At 45.3% G+C, this 15,006-nt stretch overlaps 1 long non-coding RNA gene across 1 annotated transcript; it reads left to right on the plus strand.

Annotated features, from left to right (window-relative positions):
- Positions 1-2,874: 2,874 nt before the first annotated feature.
- LOC117473960 lies at positions 2,875-3,585 on the plus strand. Its single transcript, XR_004555075.1, has 3 exons — positions 2,875-2,900; positions 2,984-3,309; positions 3,405-3,585. It is a non-coding gene; the product is annotated as an uncharacterized LOC117473960 (long non-coding RNA).
- The last annotated feature ends 11,421 nt before the right edge of the window (positions 3,586-15,006 follow it).

Consider the following 15,006-nt stretch of genomic DNA (forward strand, 5'->3'; position numbering starts at 1 on the left):
TCACCATAATACAGAGGGATTGCCATCTCATGTGAATGACATCAAGAGCCATCATGAACTGTGTCTTGCTGATGTTTTGTGTCTTACAGAAACTCACCTGCAAGGCTCCTTTGTTGCAGACAGTCTTCATTTGGTAGGCTACAATATGTTTAAACGCAACAGACACCTGTCCTACACATTTTCCACAGATTGCTAACAGAGGTGGTGGTGGAGTTGCTGTATATGTGAAAAACCACATTCAAGTGTGTGAAAAACAGTATGTGCATAATGTGACGGACCTTGAGTTTCTGGCTCTGAAGGTACAAGCCCCAGTGAGCGCACTGATTGCAGCTGTTTACAGACCTCCAGACTACAGCGTGAGATCCTTCCTCTCAAACCTGGGCAGCCTTTTGGACTCCTTGGAGATCATGGATTGTCACCCCATCATTGTCTGTGGCGATTTCAATGAGAACCTCTTATCCAACGCAGGTAAGCCAATTCTTGAGATGTTTCAGTCCAGGGGATATGCACAGCTCATCACTGCCGCCACCACAGAGAAGAACACACTGCTGGACCTCATCTTCATCTCTCAACCACAGCGCTGTCTCCACGCAGGTGTGATGAATACCTACTACAGTTATCACAATCCTGTGTTCTGTGTCGTGTCCTCTAACAGTGTTTAATGATGTCAGGTGAGTTCTAGCTGGAATCTTTGGTAGGTAGAAACTATTTGAAGTATTGGGCCATATCTTTTTTAGGTCATCATGTTTTTAAAAGCTATAACATATTTTTTGCAATCTAAACTTTTCAGAGCACTGGACAATGTTATGGGTCATATCTTTTTTAGGTCATCATGTTTTAGTAAGCTATAACATATTTTTTGCAATCTAAACTTTTCACAGTATTGGACAATATTATAGGTCATATCTTTTTAAGGTAAACATGTTTTTTAAGCTATTTTCAGCATAACTTTGCCTGTGCATTTATCAGGGTGGGTTGGGCTCAGGATTGATAAATGCACAGGACAAAATTGTGTCAGCAGCTATGTACATCATGCTGACACAAATAGCTGCTGACACAATTTTGCAAAAATGTATTTACATCAAAAAGTATATTATGTTCTATGTAACACATACTTTCTGATGTACTTCTACCAGCTGAAATCCCACACTTATATCCCTCACAATTTCAAACTACATACTCTAGCGTAGGGTAGGGGGCCATGACTTTAGAAACTATAACTTCTGTAAGTTTCCTTTCCCTTTCCTTTTTTTAAAAAGCTTTTTTGACCTGATCCAAACAATGTATGTTTATTTTCATTGTATGTATGTTCATTCATGCCATCTTTGCTTTCACATGTTTTCTACATGTATCTAAAAGACATAGTTTTTCTGTCCTCTTCCAGGTTAATTAACTGGAAGAGGACAGAAAAACAGTACAACATAGTGATCATGAGTGTGGGGTTTCAGCTGGTAGATATGAAAGGTTTTAAAGGATGTTCACATTGTATACCTAGTCTTGGGCTAATCTGAACCCATGAAAAAAGCTCTTTATAAATATAGAATCAGCGTTCAGTCTGTGAAATCTAAGCTGAAGCGATTGTCTTCATGATGCATACGACATGTGACTTGGTTAATTAAGCCTTGTCAAATTATTTAATTGGGAATTAAATGTTCCAATTTTCAAATTCTTCACTGAATTCACACCAGTGACTCGAACCATATTTTCTTCAAAAGCCAACCAAACTCCTGCATTTCAGTGAGGCTCAGTAACCTGAGCTAGATGTTGGTAAATCACACAATTGACATGACGATTACTGTCAGTCAAGAGCTACTGGAGCTTAAAGCCATGAACTCATAGGGCTATTAGCCTAGCTAAACACAATGTGAACATTCTTTCATGGTAGGGCTGAACAATATTGTTATAGTTTTGTTGATTTTTCAACCCAATTTGACAGTGCTACTACAATGCATCATTTAAATATACAGCACACACTTCCTTTGCCTGATGGTGACAATATGGTTAAGCCCTGCCTTATCAACCTGTTTGATAAACAATTATTAAGTAACCAAGCATTTTGGTTTTGCAAGTATGATCTTGTATATTTTTTCTTTGTTGAAGTTGTTTATTGTTTTTTAAAGCTATATTTTCAGCATAACTTTGCCTGTGCATTTATCAGGGTGGGTTGGGCTCAGGATTGATAAATGCACAGGACAAAATTGCGTCAGCAGCTATGTACATCATGCTGACACAAATAGCTGCTGACACAATTTTGCAAAAATGTATTTACATCAAAAAGTATATTATGTTCTATGGAACACATACTTTCTGATGTACTTCTACCAGCTGAAATCCCACACTTATATCCCTCACAATTTCAAACTACATACTCTAGCGTAGGGTAGGGGGCCATGACTTTAGAGAGTATAACTCCTGTAAGTTTCCTTTCCCCTGGACCAGACACAGTTTGTCAGTTTGCTCTGTGACGGCACCTGCCAGCTTTGTCCTCATCTCCTTCAGCACCGTGAGGATCGACTCACAACAACTGACAACTGCAGCAACAGCAGCTTCCCTGTTGACTGCTCACAACAACCAAGACATGCATGCTGCAACAGTGGCAGCAGCTTAACTGTTCAACCACAGTGGACCAGTCACTGCTGGACCACACAGTGACACCTTCTACTTCCTTCTCATCCCAATTCTTCAAAGAAGAGGATGAGATATCACCTGCCTGCCTTAGCCTTGTCTTCTCTCTGGTGCTGAGATACTGGATCATCCCGTAAAACCAAGACATGCATGCTGCAACAGTGGCAGCAGCTTAACTGTTCAACCTATAGTGGACTCATCACTGCTGGACCACAGATAAATGTGTTCCCCCTCAATGCAGGGAGTGGTGAACATTCTTCACAACAGAGCAACAGGTATTGTCTTCTAATTCCATTTGTGCTTATGTAATGTTTTAATGTCATGTTGTGTTCACTCATGTATTCACTTCTTCCATCAGGTCTTGCTCCACTGTGATTCCAACATTTCACAGTGAAGACACTCAGGACTGCACAGACAGAAACAAACATCGAAGAAGCTGACCATCATGCAGCAGTCCTCAACTTCTGTGTGAGAAGATGTTTTGCCCTTCAGCAGTGTTCAAGATATCTGCATTGACCACCTCCACATCCCCATATGTGTATCCACTGCTGTGCACAGCTCAGTACAGTAGGACCTGCATCCTGTTGATCCTTTGGCAGTGATCAGATGAACTGTTGCAGGGAACCAAACTGCTGCAGATCAGTCATCCCTGTCAGAGTGAAAGTTCCTCCTAAAGCTGTGAAGGTAACACATTTTTGTACTTGCTTGATACAATATCTAATTGTATTAACAACTACAGGAATGTGAGGGGTAACGTTTTTTCACCTTTTTTCTTTAAGACTCTCCCCCTCCATGTTGCTAAAGGAAACTGGAAGCAGCACTTCTACAGCGATTGGACATGTCAAAGGTCACCATCTTACCGCCCTTACGTCCTCACACTGAACGTTGACAGTTTTGATTTGTGCCTACAATGGACAGATTCAACATACAGCAACCAATACTACTGACCCACTGACGGACTGACGGACTGACGGACTGACTGCCACTGAACAGTAGGACAGCAATTTGGTCCTTTTTTTAAAAAGCTTTTTTGACCTGATCCAAACAATGTATGTTTATTTTCATTGTATGCTTTCACATGTTTTCTACATGTATCTAAAAGACATAGTTTTTCTGTCCTCTTCCAGATTAATTAACTGGAAGAGGACAGAAAAACAGTACAACATAGTGATCATGAGTGTGGGGTTTCAGCTGGTAGATATGAAAGGTTTTAAAGGATGTTCACATTGTATACCTAGTCTTGGGCTAATCTGAACCCATGAAAAAAGCTCTTTATAAATATAGAATCAGCGTTCAGTCTGTGAAATCTAAGCTGAAGCGATTGTCTTCATGATGCATACGACATGTGACTTGGTTAATTAAGCCTTGTCAAATTATTTAATTGGGAATTAAATGTTCCAATTTTCAAATTCTTCACTGAATTCACACCAGTGACTCGAACCATATTTTCTTCAAAAGCCAACCAAACTCCTGCATTTCAGTGAGGCTCAGTAACCTGAGCTAGATGTTGGTAAATCACACAATTGACATGACGATTACTGTCAGTCAAGAGCTACTGGAGCTTAAAGCCATGAACTCATAGGGCTATTAGCCTAGCTAAACACAATGTGAACATTCTTTCATGGTAGGGCTGAACAATATTGTTATAGTTTTGTTGATTTTTCAACCCAATTTTACAGTGCTACTACAATGCATCATTTAAATATACAGCACACACTTCCTTTGCCTGATGGTGACAATATGGTTAAGCCCTGCCTTATCAACCTGTTTGATAAACAATTATTAAGTAACCAAGCATTTTGGTTTTGCAAGTATGATCTTGTATTTTTTTTCTTTGTTTAATTTGTTTATTAGTCTTTTGTTTTATGCAAACATTTAGGTGTATAGGATGAATTTTATCAAAGGTTATATATTAATCTAACTTTCTTAAAATGTTTAGTGCAGTTTAAAAGGTGGCCTTATACATTTCCTCCTGGTTTGTCAAAGTTCCCCTATTGTAAGATCTAAGGCCAACATTAAACGTTCAGGCTTTATGCAGAGAAGGTTTCTTTTTTGTTGACATTTTCTAATTTCTTTTAATTTCATTGTGTCTATGTTATGCTATTAATATGATATGACTCCTAATAATAATTGCTGCATTTTGAAGATAATAATACTGTTAATTAGCACAACATTGTTGACTCACAAAATCTATTAAAACCTTTTATTGTAATGTGGTAACTTGTCTGCTTCATACTAATGGTTTGTTCTACTCTATTTTGCATATACAGAACACTCCACAAAGATCCTCAGGTGATTTGGGGATGAACTGTCTCTTTAACTCTCATTCAAAATATTCACTTTTGCACTACTACAACTCTTACTCGAGCTTCTAGTACAATATTACTGTTACAGTATTAATGCTTACTACTAGTACTACAGTACGTTTTGCTACTTCAGCATACTTTCAGCTACTGAAACCATTCAACAAATAGATTATACAGCTTTTTTAGGGGAATTATGTCTATGAATTGTATTGTTTATACCTTATTATACTTTCTAAAAGAAGAATATGCTTTATCACTTTTTTCAACTCTGCCAGTTTGACATTTCATCTTCAGGTTATTTCAGGACATGGAGGCTATACGTGTTGTTGTTTATACCTTTTTTCTTAAACCTTTTCTTTTAAATATTAAGCTTTTTCTGCATTTTTGTAGCTAAAAGCAGCTACCATTCAGCTAATAACATATTCAGCTTTTTCTGCATTTTCAGCTAAATTCAGCCACAAATGTTCACAGTTTACAGCATTCGCATGCATTTTCTGCAGGAAATGCATTTTCTAGTTATGTTCAGTAAGTGCTCTGACACTAACATATGTCAAAAATGATATGGTTACCTTGCAAAAGTTGACCAAAAAGAGTGATTAGTGCGAATGCTGTGCCACAGCATTCCACTATAGTACTTCAATTTCTTTATTCTTCCCCTTAATATTATTATTATTTCACCAATACTTTGGCTCTCCATAACTTCAGCTTACTTTCAGCTACAGAAACCATTCAAATATCAAACTATTCAGCCTATTCAGGAATCAATTGGAAACCTTCAACTTTTTAAAAATATTTTATACTTTTTGAAATATTCAGCTTTTTAAACTCTTTTTTTTAACATTGAAGTCAATGGGAGATGCCTTCAAATCCTCTTTTCCTACACTTTGCGCCAAATGCTTCTCCTTCCACATAATTTCAGCTAGACACTTCATTCCAACTTTCAAATGATCACAACACCTTCAGCTATAAAACTTGTTATTCAGATTCTTCATATCTTTTACACTTCTTGATATATTTAACTTAGTTTGGAGCTTGGTAAAGAGGCTTTCTTCAGATATTAACATTAGTGTGGATGGAGCAGCTCGTTAAGTCTAGAGTGCTTTGATCTCAAAACAGAGTGGAAGAGTGCTTGAAATTCTCCCAAAAAAAATGTTTTAAACCTGCCATAATTCCCAAACCCTACACTCCTCAGACATAATTTTTCATGAGAAACGTAGGAAAACATCTCGTAGCTTGAAAAATGACAAATAATTAAGCAAAAATAATTAAACAAAATGCCTCTTGAGGGCATGAAGTGACAAAAACGTTCAACATGTCTCCATTAAAGCCCATTGTAATTTCAGGCAGATATTTCCTCACAGCAGCAGCCGCACACCTTTCTTAAACTGCCAAAAAAGCCACATTATTAACCCGAAAGTAAACAAAAATTACACTTCAGATACTCAACTTCCTTGACATGCTTCACGTTTTGAAATTTCACAGATATCTGTTATCGTTCTTCCACAAAACGTTCACATGTAAGAGGTTCATCTCTCATTCAGAACAATGAAGCCTTTGATCTATACATAGCTCGTTAGCTCAACTATAAACACCTGTGTTTGAACACGATGATGTCATCACTCCAACTGACAGCAGTCAATTCTAACTGTTCATTACATACTCACACTCTCTCTCTCTCTCTCTCTCTCTCTCTCTCTCTCTCTCACAGACAGACACATACACTCTCTCTCTCTCTCTCTCTCACACACACACATTCTCTCTCTCTCTCTCACACACACACTCACACTCACACTCACTCTCTCTCTCTCACAGACAGACAGACAGACAGACAGACAGACAGACAGACAGACACACACACACACACTCTCCCTCTCTCTCACAGACACATCAAGAGAAGAGAGGGCGATCAAGAGAAGTGAGAGAGGGTGATCAAGAGGAGAGAGAGAGGGCAATCAAGAGAAGAGAGAGAGAGGGCGATCAAGAGGAGAAGAGGAGGGCGATCAAGAGGAAGAGAGAGACGAATACATTAAATTGTAAGTAGTAGTGATGATGTTTAACAAACACCCGGTTTGTTGTAAAACCAGAGATGAAAGGTTACCATGGGACGATTATATCTCCTCGTGATGCCCTCTATCTATCCTTATTGATCGCCCACTATCTCTCCTCTTGATCGCCCCCCACTCTCTCTCCTCTTGATCGCCCTCTCTCTCTCCTCTTGATAGCTCTCTCTCTCCTCTTGATCGCCATCTCTATCCTCGGTGATCGCCCTCTCTCTCTCTATTGATCGCCTCTTCTCTCCTCTTGATCACCCTACCCTATCTATCACCCTCTCTACTTCTCGCTGATGTAGTCTGTGAGAGAGAGGGAGAGTGTGTGTGTGTGTGTGTGTGTGTGTGTGAGAGAGAGAGAGAGAGAGAGAGAGAGAGAGAGAGAGTGTGTGTGTCTGTCTGTATGTCTGTGAGAGAGAGAGAGAGAGAGAGAGAGAGTGTGTGAATTGTTACAGCTCAAATGCAATGCAATGACTTCCATGTTAAAAAAAGACTTTAAAAAGCTGAATATTTTAAAAAGTATAACATATTTTGAAAAAGTTGAAAGTTTCCCATCATGTGCTGAAAAGGCTGAATTGTTTGATATTTGAATGGTTCCTGCAGCTGAAATTAGGCTGAAGGAGTTAAATACAGACATTAAATGTAAGTAGTAGTGAATGAATGTTTACAAACACCTGTGTGTGTAAACCCAGAGATGAAAGGTTACCATGGTGACGACTTATGACGATTTTCCAACTGCAGCACTGAGTCCCATTAAGAATGCATTGAGGATTATATCTGACAATTTTGCCATCTGTTCAAAAACGATGGCTCCTATCAAAAAATGACCAGACCGTGAGCATCAGGGAACCCCAATGAACTGATATATGTTGTTTTTTTTTGGTTTTGTGTGTAAAATGTGGAGATGGGAGCAGTTTGTCTAAAGTGTACTTCTCTCTGTTCTGAAGAAAGTTCCGGAAAGATTTAACATGGGAATCAATTGGGAGCTAGCTGGACTTTTTGTCTCTTCATGCCCTCAAGAGGCATTTTGTTTAATATTTCTTCTTAATTTGTTTTCATTTTCCAACCTAGGAGAGGTTTTCCTACGTTTTTCATGAAAAAATATGTCTGAGGAGTGTAGGGTTTGGGAATTATGGCAAGTTTAAAACATTTTTTGGGGAGCACGGCTGCACTCTGTTTTGAGATCAAAGCACTCTAGACTTAACGAGCTGCTCCATCCACACTAATGTTAAAATCTGAAGAAAGCCTCTTTACCAAGCTCCAAACAAAGTTAATTATCTCAAAAAGTGTAAAAGATATCAAAAATAAAAATCTATTTTGAATAGCTGAAGGTCTTGTGATCATTTGAAAGTTGGAATGAAGTGTCTAGCTGAAAGTATGTGGAAGGAGTATAGAATAAAGAAATTGAAGTACTATAGTGGAATGCTGTGGCACAGCATTCGCACTAATAAAGAAATTGAAGTACTATAGTGGAATGCTGTGGCACAGCATTCGCACTAATAAAGAATTGAAGTACTATAGTGGAATGCTGTGGCACAGCATTCGCACTAATGATGAACATCAAACATCAAACATTTTGATCTGTGGATGAAAAATTTAAGAAATGACATCCACTCATTAATAGTCAATGGTAGCTGTCAGGGGAGATACACCCTCACCTGTCATACTCCAATGAAATTACTGTGACAATATGTATTTTTAAATTCAATAAAATATATTAGATTTTTTACACTGATCTGTTTTATGTGTCATTTCTATATGATTTGAATCCTTTTTTTAAGTCAAAATCGCCCAATTTGCAAAGATCTGCTGCAAATACAGGGACAAAATGATTGTAACCATCCAGTAAGCCTGTTATATATCACACAGGCTCCGCCCTCTACTGGACTCTATGGGTACTACTCTCTATCATGCTATGCGTGCATTCACCTACTGAGTTGCATAAACATAGCCGGCCAATCGGGGCGAGCCTAGCTGAATGCGCGCGCAGGCCCACAGTATATAAGGCGGCTATGCCCTCCGACCGTCATCCTTTTTCTCTTCACCGAGCAGACAACTGAAGAAAGCTAAAACGTCAGAAGAAGAAAAGAGAAACTAATATGGACTCACCACTCCTGGAAACTCGGCCTTGAAACTTGGCTTAATCGCGGGCGCTGATCCTCACAGATGGTGCTTCGAGTGTCTGGGGGCTGACCACGCCGTGGAGGGTGGCGGACATTCCCCGTCCTGCAGTGACTGTCGGGCGCTCCCGCGGCTTGCCTGCCAGGATTTCCCGCTGGTGATGGCCATGGCGGCGGAGCGTGTGGGCCTACCGCTCCCCCCTCCGCTACCACCCAGACCGGTGAGCCGCCTCCGTCATGGGTTTTATGGCCCTGTTCAGCCAGCCCAGCCGGCGTTTGTTTCGCCCCCGTTGCCAGATATCTGGCAGTGTGTGGAGGCGACATGGCGGCACCCTCTGAGAATGTGGGCTCCGGTGGCCGGCATGGCGGGTTTGCTCAGGGTGCAGGGCCACTCGGACACAATGTGTCCCGGTGTGCCCCCCCTCGATGAGAGCCTCGCAACCCATCTGCTCCCCCAGGCAGCAGGTTGGGCGGAGGGGAGAAGACCCCTGCCCCCGCTGCCTCGTGACCGTGAAGCGCTGGAATATCTGGATAAGATATTCCGGCTCGGGGCACAGCTGGCCGCGGCGGCCAACAATATGGGCTGACACAGTTAGGGGTTTCACTGATTAGTCCAAGTCAGCAGGAAGCCCCCACCTCCCCCGTCTCAGGAAGACCGGAGATGTGTATGTGGACCGCTGCATCGGACAGATGAATAATCTGGTCCATGGTGTAGCCGCCGCAGCTGGTCGCGTGATGTCCCTGGCCACAGTGGGATCATGCCACGTGTGGTTGGGACTCACGGCACTCTCCAAGAAGGACCGTGATGATCTCCTTGGAGCCCACGGAAGGGCTCTTCGGATCGGTCACCGTGGTCACGCAGCGCTTCAGCCACTTGGAGGAGGAAAGAGTGCAGCTCAGCCGTATGCTGCCGCTGGCTCTCCCTCAGCGAGGCAAGCGCGAGCCCATGGTGAGAAGGAGAGAGAGGTGCAGGTCCAGAGCACCCACGGCTCCCGCTGCTTCTCCTGCTTCCTCGGCCGGTTCTGCGGGGCGGGTCCAGTTCCAGCACCTGTGGGGCCAGGCCGGGCGATCCCGACGGGCATCTGCCCCAGCTCCGCGTCAGCAGAGGGCTGCGGGATGGGGTGCACCATCCTCCCAGGGATGACGGGCGGTGGGAGGAAGCGTCCCGGCGGAGAGGGCTCTCTCCACCCAGGACGCGAGGGCGAACCCCGCCTCCTCCCTCTACGATTCCTCTGTGTTGATTTATGCTTCAATAAAAATGATTGCATTTATCCCAGTCTAAGAGTCATTCCTTTCCACAATCCCACACTTCACCATAATGTGATAAACCGCAGGAAGTGCTATCAAAACGCTATGCGAGTACAGGGGCATTATGACCGGCGTGATGTTGTTAGAAGACACATCGCACCTAGCGTAAAAACTCAGATTAATGCCTTTTTTCCTCTGAGTGAAAACTGCATTATGGCGGAGCGCCATGGGAGCGTGCCACAGTGCCACGGGAGCGTGCCGCGGTGCGTTCAAGGACCTCAGTGGAAAATCGGCCCTTTCTGTGACAGCCCCCCATGGGTCAAACTTCCTTTTATGGAGGGTTTGGCCACCAGAGAGCCACCAGAGAGTGCCACAGCTTCATAGCCGCGGCTCCACAGCTGATTGCACATCCCCGAACGCAATGTTATGGGGAATGGACGCTCAGCTGTGTATTGACAGAGTGGATGGACAGGACGCTGAGACTGGATTCACTCCAGTTTTGCAGCATCCCTCCTCCGTTCAGAGGCATAAGAGAGGCAAATCTATCATCCCAAGAGGAGATAGGTTTCCTCTCGGCAGAGATTCAGGCCCTGTTGCAAAAACAGGCGGTGTCTGTTGTGCACTCTCAAGACAGAGAGAAAGGGCACTATTCCCTGTACTTCAGGCCCATGAGGGTGTTCTTTTATCTAGACAACCTCATAGTCATGGCCAGGTCCAGGGAATGGGCAATGTTTCACACAGCCCAATTGATCCTACACCTAACCAAGTTGGGTTTCGCGGTCAATTGGAAGAAGAGCTCCCCCATACTTCACCAGCAGGTAGAATATCAATGTAGAGCAATCAGCAATGCAAAGAGACAGTACAAAGAGAAGGTGGAATCTGACTTCAAAGGCTGTAACACCAGGAACATGTGGGCGGGACTAAGGACAATGACTGACTACAAAGGAGCAGCGGGGGGTGCTGCGGGAATGTCTGCGTGCGCATCTCTCCCAGATGAGCTGAACAGTTTTTTTGCACGCTTTGAGAGCAGCCAGGCTGTGGAGGTACAGAGGGACCAGGAGCTAGAGCCCTGCCCCTTTGTTTTAAACAGGGCAGATGTGTGTAAATCCTTTAAAAGGGTTAACCCACACAAGGCTCCTGGACCTGATGGCATCCCTTGCCGTGTTCTCAGGGTGTGTGCAGTTCAGCTGGCAGAGGTGTTCACAGACATCTTCAACAGGTCCCTGTTGCAGTCTGTAGTCCCCACATGCTTCAAACACTCCACGATCGTTCCTGTCCCCAAAAAGACAATAATCACCTGCCCCAACGACTACCGCCCAGTAGCACTCACCTCCATCATAATGAAGTGCTTTGAGCGGTTAGTCAAATCATTCATCACCTCCTCCCTCCCTGAATCTCTGGACCCCCTGCAGTTTGCCTACAGAGCAAACAGGTCCACAGACGACGCCATAGCCCTCACCCTCCACACTGCCCTCTCACACCTGGACCCGAAGAACAGGAACACATATGTGAGAATGCTGTTCATTGACTACAGTTCAGCATTCAATACCATTGTGCCCTCCAAGCTGGCCATCAAGCTCAGAGACCTCGGGCTCAACAGCGCCCTCTGTGACTGGATCCTGAACTTCTTGACGGGCAGACCCCAGGCAGTGCGGGTGGGAAACATCACATCCTCCACCCTGATTCTCAACACCGGTGCCCCTCAAGGCTGCGTGCTCAGCCCTCTCCTCTACTCCCTGTTCACTCACGACTGCGTGGCCACACACAGCTCCAACACCATCGTGAAGTTTGCTGATGACACGACCGTCATCGGCCAGATCACAGACGATGACGAGACGGCGTACAGAGAGGAGGTCGAAAACCTGACATCTTGGTGCCAGGATAACAACCTCCATCTCAACATCAGCAAAACAAAAGAGCTGATTGTGGATTACAGGAAGCAGCAGGGAGAGGGACACGCCCCCATCGCCATCAATGGGACTACGGTGGAGAGAGTCAGCAGCTTCAGGTTCCTTGGGGTCCACATCACCGAGGACCTGTCATGGTCTCTTCACACCACCACCATCACCAAGAACGGAGCTGCCATCCATGGAGGACCTTTACTCCCAGCGGCTCAGGAAGAAATCACTACGGATTATCAAAGACCCCCATCACCCCAGCCACAAACTGTTCTTTCTGTTGCCGTCTGGCAGACGTTACCGCAGCATCCTGGCAAGGACAAGAAGATTCGGAGACAGTTGCTTCCCGCGGACAGTGAGACTGTTAAAAAATTGAACTGTTGAAACAACTTCAAAACATTCTTCAGCTACTCAATAATATGTATCTAATACCTAATATATATATATCATTCCAATAACTTGTATATAGACTCGTACTGCACTATTCCACATCATCACTTTATTTTATAACTATTTTTCTTTTTGTATTGCTCTTGCTCTTATTGTTATTGTTATTATGTTGCATTGTTGGAAAAGCCTGTGACATAAGATTTTCAACTACATAATTACTCTGTAGCTATGTCAGATTGACAATAAAGAACCTTGAACCTTGAACCTTGAATATCTGGGGGTGGTGCTCGATGCAGGCAGACTACGTGCCACCCTGACAGAAAGCAGACAGGCATCCCTGCTTCGGACAGTTTGCAGACTGCGTCAGGGGGCGACGTTGACTGCTTTGACCATCATGCAGACTTTGGGTCTCATGGCGGCTGCTCACTTCGTGGTGCCACTCGGACTGCTGCATACACGTCGCCTGCAGAGGTGGTTTATCAGCCTTCGTTTAGATCCCAAGAGGCACAAACGACGTCTGGTGACCATCCCCCCCTCAGTAGGGGTAGCTAGTGAGGAGCGACAACCGCACCACAGTGGCGTACATCAACAGGCAGGGCGGAGTCCGCTCCGTAGCCTTGTTGACCGCAGCAGAGAACCTGTGGTTGTGGGCTTCACAGAATGTGTTGTCTCTACAGGCCCTGCACATCCCGGGATGGGAGAACGTCAAGAGGCGGACCCCTGCCAGACGAGTGGAGGCTTCACCCGGAGGTGGTGAAGCAGGTCTGGACTCAGTTCGGGAGAGCAGAGGTGGACCTGTGGTTCTCCCTGGCCCGGTGGCACAATCCGCCCTTGGGGGTGGACGCATTTGCACAGGAGCCATGGCCAAGAAAGCTGCTTTACGCCTTTCCACCGCTGCACCTTATCCCCCCCCTCCTGGAGAGGGTGAGGCGGGAACATCTGTCAGTCATCCTAGTGGCCCCAGGTCGCCGCTTGGCGCCTTGGTACGCGGAGGTGAAACAGATGATGGTGGGCCAGCCCTGGATGGTTCCTCAGGTCTGGGGAGCGCTGTCTCAGGAAGCAGGTGCAATAGGGGCGTTACCCACTCTGAGCCAACCTCTCCAGGCTTGGCTCATGAGACGGACAGGCTGAGACAGGTGGGGCTGTCTGACAACGTTATTCAGACTATCCAGGCAGCAAGAGTAGGATCCACCACAGCCTGTTACAGGCCAAAGTGGGCGGGATTCCAGCGATGGTGTGAAGAAAGGAGTCTAGAGCCTCTATCATGTACGTTGGGCTCTATTCTTTCCTACTTACAGAGACTGGTGGACAGGGGGCTGGCTCATTCCACAATTAAGGTGTATGCAGCAGCCATGAGGGATTTGGAGGCAGGTCAGCCTTCAGTCAGCCGCTTATGTCGCGGTTTTTGCAGGGGGTCAGGAGGCAGCGCCCAGTAGTGCACGCCTCCTCCCCACAATGTGACCTGCCGTTGGTGCTCGAGGCTCTGGTCACAGAACCATTTCAGCCTCTGGAGCTCTCCTCCCTGTCATGGAAGACTACTTGCCTTGACTTCGGCCAAGAGAGTGTGCGAGCTGATCGCTCTGTCGGTGCACCCAAGTTGTCTTTTGATCCGGGGTGACCGTAGCGGGGCGACACTCAGACCAAACCCCTCCTTTGCTCCCAAGAGCCCAAGGAGTTTGTTCAGATGAAGGGCTATTCAGTTAGGTGGCTTTAATCTTCCACCCCATATTGGGGCCAGGGAGGCTAAATTGCACCTCCTCTGACCAGTGTGTGCGCTAGCATGTTATGTAGAGCCCACGGCTGCCATTAGGCGCACTGAACAGCTGTTTGTGTGCTTTGGGGATGGTGTGGCTGGAAAAGCTCTCTCCAAGAGGCGCCTGAAAGGATGGCTCTGCGAGTGCATTACACATGCCTATGGACGGACGGGGAGAGTTTTATCTCTTGGACATGTCTGGCTCCTTCTCAACGTCTGTGCTTGCCGGGGCAACACATGACTGGTGAGAGGGGGGGGGGGCTGTGGGTCAGTAGGTATCTGACCCCCCCTGGACATAATGCGCTTGTGTTTTTTCCCATGCTCCTTAGGGACCCGGGAAACATGGTGCACAATCAGCCCCATACAGGGCTGGAGCCCTCCTCACTATCGTCCATACAGACTCTACACGAGGTAAGCGTGTGTGAGTGTGCCTTATCCAAGCTGCGGCCCCGACTTCTCCACGGTTACAACCGAATGGGAGGAAGTGGGGGTGCGGTGGATGTTAGCCAAAAGCCGGTCAGGGGCAGTGTGATGGGTCGATGTTGTTGGACGACAGGGCGTTTATACATCGGGGCTCCACCCACTGTACCCATAGAGTCCAGTAGAGGGCGGAGCCTG

The sequence above is a fragment of the Trematomus bernacchii genome, unplaced genomic scaffold, assembly GCF_902827165.1.
Source record: "Trematomus bernacchii unplaced genomic scaffold, fTreBer1.1, whole genome shotgun sequence".
Taxonomy (NCBI): domain Eukaryota; kingdom Metazoa; phylum Chordata; class Actinopteri; order Perciformes; family Nototheniidae; genus Trematomus; species Trematomus bernacchii.